The sequence below is a fragment of the Tursiops truncatus genome, chromosome 3 (assembly GCF_011762595.2).
Source record: "Tursiops truncatus isolate mTurTru1 chromosome 3, mTurTru1.mat.Y, whole genome shotgun sequence".
Classification (NCBI taxonomy): domain Eukaryota; kingdom Metazoa; phylum Chordata; class Mammalia; order Artiodactyla; family Delphinidae; genus Tursiops; species Tursiops truncatus.
The window spans coordinates 47,236,288-47,242,789 of NC_047036.1; the positions used below are offsets into that span (position 1 = coordinate 47,236,288).

At 37.2% G+C, this 6,502-nt stretch overlaps 1 long non-coding RNA gene and 1 pseudogene across 1 annotated transcript in view; both read left to right on the plus strand.

Moving 5' to 3' along the window:
• The window catches only part of LOC109549117 (uncharacterized), a 30,373-nt gene extending 24,654 nt beyond the window's left edge, over positions 1-5,719 (plus strand). The window contains exon 3 of the long non-coding RNA XR_012330695.1: positions 5,513-5,719. This is a non-coding gene — a long non-coding RNA (uncharacterized lncRNA). The remainder of the gene's footprint in view (positions 1-5,512) is intronic.
• On the plus strand, positions 1,876-4,088 carry LOC101329893 (zinc finger protein 131-like; annotated as a pseudogene).
• Positions 5,720-6,502: the final 783 nt, after the last annotated feature.

The following is a 6,502-nucleotide window of genomic DNA, read 5'->3' on the forward strand; positions in this document are numbered from 1 at the left end:
AATTTAAGAATACTGGAAAGACTGAAGGTGGAAAAATGAGGAAAAGTCACTATGCAAAAACTATCCCAAAACACAGCTGAGGTAGCCATATTCATATCAGACAAGATAGGTTTTAAGACAATAAGACGTAGCTGAGAGAAAGGAATTTTTCATAATGATAGAGTTCAATCTGCAAAGAAGATGTAACAGTTCTATATGTCATTAATAGCCTCAAGATTTTTAACGTAAAAGTTGGCAGAATTAAAAGAAAAAATGGTAAATCCACAAATCATGATGAGACATTTTCACATACCCTTCTTGTAACAGATGTAATAAACAGAAAAATAATTAGCAATTACAGAGAAAATATGAAAAGCATGATTCAAAAACTTTATTTAATTAACTTATATAGAACACAACCCTTATAACAGCAGAATATACACAGCTGGCTCCGCAAATGGCAGGTACGGAGGGCCTACTGTGTACTATGCCACTTTACCTAAGGGACTTGAGCATCCGCGGATTTTGTTATCTGCTGGGGGTCCTGGAACCAATCTCCCCACGGATACCAAGAAACTGCTGTATTCTTTTTTAAGTGACTAAAGCAGAAGCCAATAACAAAAAGATAACTAGAAAATCCCCATATATTTGGAAATTAAGTAATATATTTATAAAGAACACATAGGTCAAAGAAAACTTCAGTGGAAATTAAAAAATATTTTGAACTAAATAAAAATGAAAATCCTACAAAGGAAAATTCATTAAATAGCTAAACTTGATCTTTGAGGAATATTTATTTGTAGATATTAGGTGAGGGAAAAAAAAAGCTTAAAAAAATCAATTATCTTAGGTTCTATGTCAAGAAGATATACAAGAAAAGGAAGGAAATGATAAAAGAATAAAATTAATGGGAAAAATTTTAATACAACAGAGAATATCAACCAAGCCAACAGATTGTTACTTGAGAAGACTGGTAAGATGGTAAAAAGAAATTTGATAACCCCCTGGTAAGATGGATTAAAAAGGAAATAAGACAAGAAAAGAGACAAATAACCAACATCTACTCCTCAACTCATATTATGAGGCCAGCATAACCTTAATACCAAAACCTGACAAAGTTATTAAAAGAAAAGAAAGTTCAGGTCAGAGTCTCTCATATAATAAATGTAAAAATCTTAAATAAAATATTAATAAACTGAATCCAGTAATAATGTGGCACACCGTAGCTGACTTCAGCTTATTCCCAGAACACAAGGTTGGTTTAACATTTTAAAATATCAATTCAGTGTAGTTAACCAGACTAACAGAATGAAAGAGAAATCTCTATCATTTTAATAGATTGAGAGAAAGCATTTGATAAAATTTAACATCTATTAATCTAATAAAGAATATTTACAAAAACAAATTTTAAAACACCACACCAAACAACACTTTTAACACTGAAATGTTGAAAACTTTTCCTCTGAGATCAGGAAAAAGAAAAAGATATTTGCTATCCCCACTTCTATTTGACACTGTACTGGAAAGCCTAGCCAGGGTAATAAGACCAAAAGAAGGCAAAGAATTAGAAAAGAGTAAATAAAATTATCAATACTTTTAGACCACATGATTGTGTTATTCAAAAGAATCTATAAAATATTTGAATTAATCAGGAAGGTTAACAAGTTCTGGATAGAAAAATCAATTGTTTTTCTGATATGAGCAACAGAGATTGAAATTTACAAAATAATATAACTTGCAACAGCATCAAAAATACCAAATACATAGAAATACATCTAACAGGTGGCCGCCGCCGCCACCCGCGCCGCAGCCGTGCGGGTCTCGGAGCGAGCCCACGTGCGCCAGCCGGACCCAAGCAGAGGGAGCGCCCGGGGACTCGCAAGGAAATGGCGGGTGAGGCGCTGTTCAGGGTTCGGGAAAAGTGTGGGGCGAGTTACGCCCCGAGAGGGGAGAGTAGAGAAGGTAAGGCTTTCGGCACAGAAAGGAGAGAGGGAGGATCGTGAGCTAGAACAACCCGATGGCCACGGAGGCCGAAGAGACGATGGAATGCCTTCAGGAGTTCCCTGAACATCAGAAAATGATCCTGGACCGATTGAATGAACAGCGAGAGCAGGACCGGTTTACTGACATCACCCTGATTGTCGACGGACACCATTTTAAGGCCCACAAGGCTGTTTTGGCTGCTTGCAGCAAGTTCTTTTACAAATTCTTTCAGGAGTTTACTCAGGAACCTTTGGTGGAGATAGAAGGTGTTAGTAAAATGGCCTTTCGTCATTTGATTGAGTTCACATATACAGCAAAATTAATGATACAAGGAGAAGAAGAAGGCAACGATGTATGGAAAGCAGCAGAGTTTCTACAAATGCTAGAAGCTATCAAAGCCCTTGAAGTCAGGAACAAAGAAAACTCAGCTCCACTAGAGGAAACTATCACAGGAAAAAGTGAAGCAAAAAAAAGAAAGATTGCAGAAACTTCAAATGGTATCACTGAGTCATTGCCGTCTGCAGAATCTGAACCTGTTGAAATCGAGGTGGAGATTGCTAGAGGCACAATCGAAGTGGAAGATGAAGGCATTGAAACGTTAGAGGATGTGGCTACTGCCAGGCAGTCCGTAAAGTATATTCAGAGCACAGGTTTCTCTGATGATTCCGCTCTGGCATTATTGGCAGATATCACCAGCAAGTACCGTCAAGGTGATAGAAAAGGGCAGATTAAAGATGAAGATGGCTGTGCCTCTGACCCCACAAGCAAACAGGTAGAAGGTATTGAAATTGTGGAACTTCAGCTGTCACATGTGAAGGATTTGTTCCATTGTGAGAAATGTAACCGTTCATTTAAATTGTTTTACCATTTTAAGGAACACATGAAATCACACTCCACTGAGAGTTTCAAGTGTGAAATATTCAATAAAAGGTATCTTCGGGAGAGCGCATGGAAACAGCACCTCAATTGTTACCACCTTGAAGAAGGTGGAGTCAGTAAGAAGCAAAGAACTGGGAAAAACATTCACATATGTCAGTACTATGAGAAACAGTTTGACCACTTTAGACATTTTAAAGAGCATCTTCGAAAGCATACAGGTGAAAAACCTTTTGAATGTCCAAATTGTCATGAACGATTTGCTAGAAATAGCACCCTCAAACGTCACCTGACTGCATGCCAAACTGGAGTGGGGGCAAAAAAGGGAAGAAAGAAGCTTTATGAATGTCAGGTCTGTAATAGTGTGTTTAACAGCTGGGACCAGTTCAAAGATCACTTGGTAATACACACTGGAGATAAACCCAACCATTGTACTTTGTGTGACTTGTGGTTTATGCAAGGAAATGAATTAAGGAGGCATCTCAGTGATGCTCATAATATTTCAGAGCGTCTAGTAACTGAAGAAGTTCTTTCAGTAGAAACACGTGTGCAAACTGAACCTGTGACATCAATGACTATTATAGAACAAGTTGGGAAGGTGCACGTGTTACCATTGCTTCAGGTTCAAGTGGATTCGGCACAAGTGACTGTGGAACAGGTCCACCCAGATCTGCTCCAGGACAGCCAAGTGCACGATTCACATATGAACGAGCTTCCAGAACAGGTCCAGGTAAGTTATCTAGAAGTGGGCCGAATTCAGACTGAAGAAGGTACCGAAGTACATGTAGAGGAGCTGCATGTTGAATGGGTAAATCAGATGCCAATGGAAGTACACACTGAGCTTCTAGAAGCAGACTTGGATCAAGGGACCCCTGAAATCATGAACCAAGAGGAGAGAGCCTACCCAAGCAGATGCTGCGGCGGCGGCCAGAGAAGATCACGAAGATGCTGAGGGTTTAGAGACCAAATCAACAGTGGGTTCCCAAGCTGAAAAGTCAGAAAATGAGAACAGAACACCTATGCCAGTTTTAGAATGAAATAACAAATGAATATACTTTTAAGTTTATGTGTTGAGTTTTTGAACTGATGATGGGCAGTGTGACTGTCCTTAAGCTAACAGAAATGTGGACCAAAGTTAAGCTCTTTCCTGTTGTGTTGAACTGTTTCTATTGAAACAAACTGATTTTCCCCCACTTGATGCCACAGAGGAGGGATCTTTCCCATAAGTGAATGGGAAGCTTTGAGAAGTATATTTCTGGAAAACTGAAATGGATTATATTCTTATTATATAGTTGGGTACGAATGTATCTATTTTCATGTGGTAAGGGTTCTCCCTTCTCTCTTTGTCCAGTCATGTCCTTCCTCAAGTTTTTTTCCCCCATATTGTAAAATCAAACGTAAAATCATTAGAATACAAGTTTATGTATTCTAATGCATGTTAGAATATTTGAATATATAGGAAACACAAGGCTGCATGAAGAAAAGTGCATTGTTACTGTGCAGTTAAATTTTGGCTTCTGGCTTTCTTTAGCTTGAACAACACTCTTGTCTACCCTGACAGTCACAGATGTCATCTCTGCAACAGAAACGGTGGTGGTGGTGGTGGCGGCAAATTTCTAGAATGTTTAAAAACCAACCACACCTATGTGCCTTTTCAAATTCAACTAAACTTCTGTAAAGAGCCTCTGGGTCTTTCAGAGTTTGTGTTGCAAGGAGCAATGTAGGTCATGCTATAGCACTCGGTATTTTCCTTACAGTGACAGCTACCGGTTCTTTTTCACTTCAGTTAGATTGAGAAATTTCATTCAGTGGCTGCTGAAGGGCCATTTTCAATTGGGAAAATTCACTTATATCTGTGGTAAACTTTATTCTGATGAAAAGTTGCACTAGTATTTTACCACCAGATGAAAAAAAAGATGAGCATCACTTAAAAATTAATGTATTTAAAATAAAGTACAGAGAAAAAACATGTATATAATATATCAGGCTTTGTTTTGAATGAATCTTTTTCCCCAATCCTTAATGTAAAGATCTTGTGCTATAACTTTTAAAGCCATACAAATAAGAGTGCTAAACTGTGGACTTAAAAGTAGGTGTGTAAATATTTTTAATCAGTATTACTTGGAAAATAAAATATAACAACCACATTAAAAAAAGAAAAGAAATACATCTAACAAAAGATATATAAAACTGCTATTCAGGGTAATTTTTCTATCTTTGTATCAATACTGCACTGTCTTAATTACTGTGCTTTACAAGTATTAATATCTGAGAGTTAAGTCTTACTCTTTGTTCTTTTTCTTTAGAGCTCTATTGACTATTCTTAGCTAACTTAGCTAACTTTATTTCCATATAAAATTTTAAATAAGAATGTGAACCTCCATTAAGAAAATAAAGACTGCTGGCATTTTGATTGTGATATTATTGACCTCTTTATGGAAGAACTGACATCATTATGACATACAGATATCTATATAAAATCTTTCCATCCATGAGCACAGTATAGGCCTCCATTTATTTAGATCTTCTTTAATTTCTCTCATAAATGTTTCCTAAATTTCGGGGGAATTAAGGGAGAATGGTTATTAGGAAAGAGTATGAGGGAAAGGAGAAATTATGTTTTGCAGATAACATGCCAGTTCTTGACCCACATTTCCCTTTTTGTTTGTTTAAGATAAGAAGAAAATCCCTGAAAATGTAACAGATGGCCACAATCCTCCTTCATGTATGATATGTGGATAACATATAAGCGCTCAAAAGGCAATTGCTGGACGGTACTGCAGATCAAGTTTTCCCAAATTGCAGGCTATGTGTTTAGTGGGTTACAAACAGCCTTACTTTCAATCAGATAGAAATCATCAAAGTGGATCTTGCACGGTAAGATTAAGCATCATTTCACGATTTTTACTTTCGCTTAAGTTATACACACACACACAAATATATGTATGTGTATATAGAGCCTGTGATGTAAAATCTGTTTATTCTTGTTGATTGCAGTCAAAAATATTTGAAAAACTATGCTCTGGGAACTACTTTCCACCAGAATTCAAAGTGTCATTACATGTTATAACACCTGGTACTTACTGTGCCAGGTATTTTGCAGCTGTGTCATTTTCACTTTAGCTCAGATGTAAACCTTAGCTTTGGGATTGCTACCTATGTGATAGAATTGAATGAGAGTTAACGGTGAAAACTGGAGGTTATGCATGAGTTAATTAGGGAAGAATATGAGAACAACAGTGAAATGCAGGTAGCCAGAGCCCAGCCGGAGCCCAGCCGGAGCCTTTGAAAGAGGATGTTCAAGAACACTGAGCATTAACCCCTGGAGGATATCAGTGGCTCAGGGAACTTATTGGAAGGGGCACAAGGTGCTGCAGAGGCAGTGACTAAAGATAAAGGACAGCTGTCTGAGAAGGCATTTCTCTGGGCCTCCTCCTGGCTCCCATCTCCTGGTCCCTTTCTTTTCTTTTCTTTTCTTTTTTTTACACTTTTCTTAGTGATTAGTGTTTTAATTATACAACAAATACATGTTCTCTTTTAATGAATTCCGATATTACAAACATGCACAAACTAAAAAAGCAAACATTATCTCCTTCTTCCCTATTCCATTGTTCTTTCCTAGAATTAACCATTTAATTTAATTTAATTTTTATTTATTTTTTTT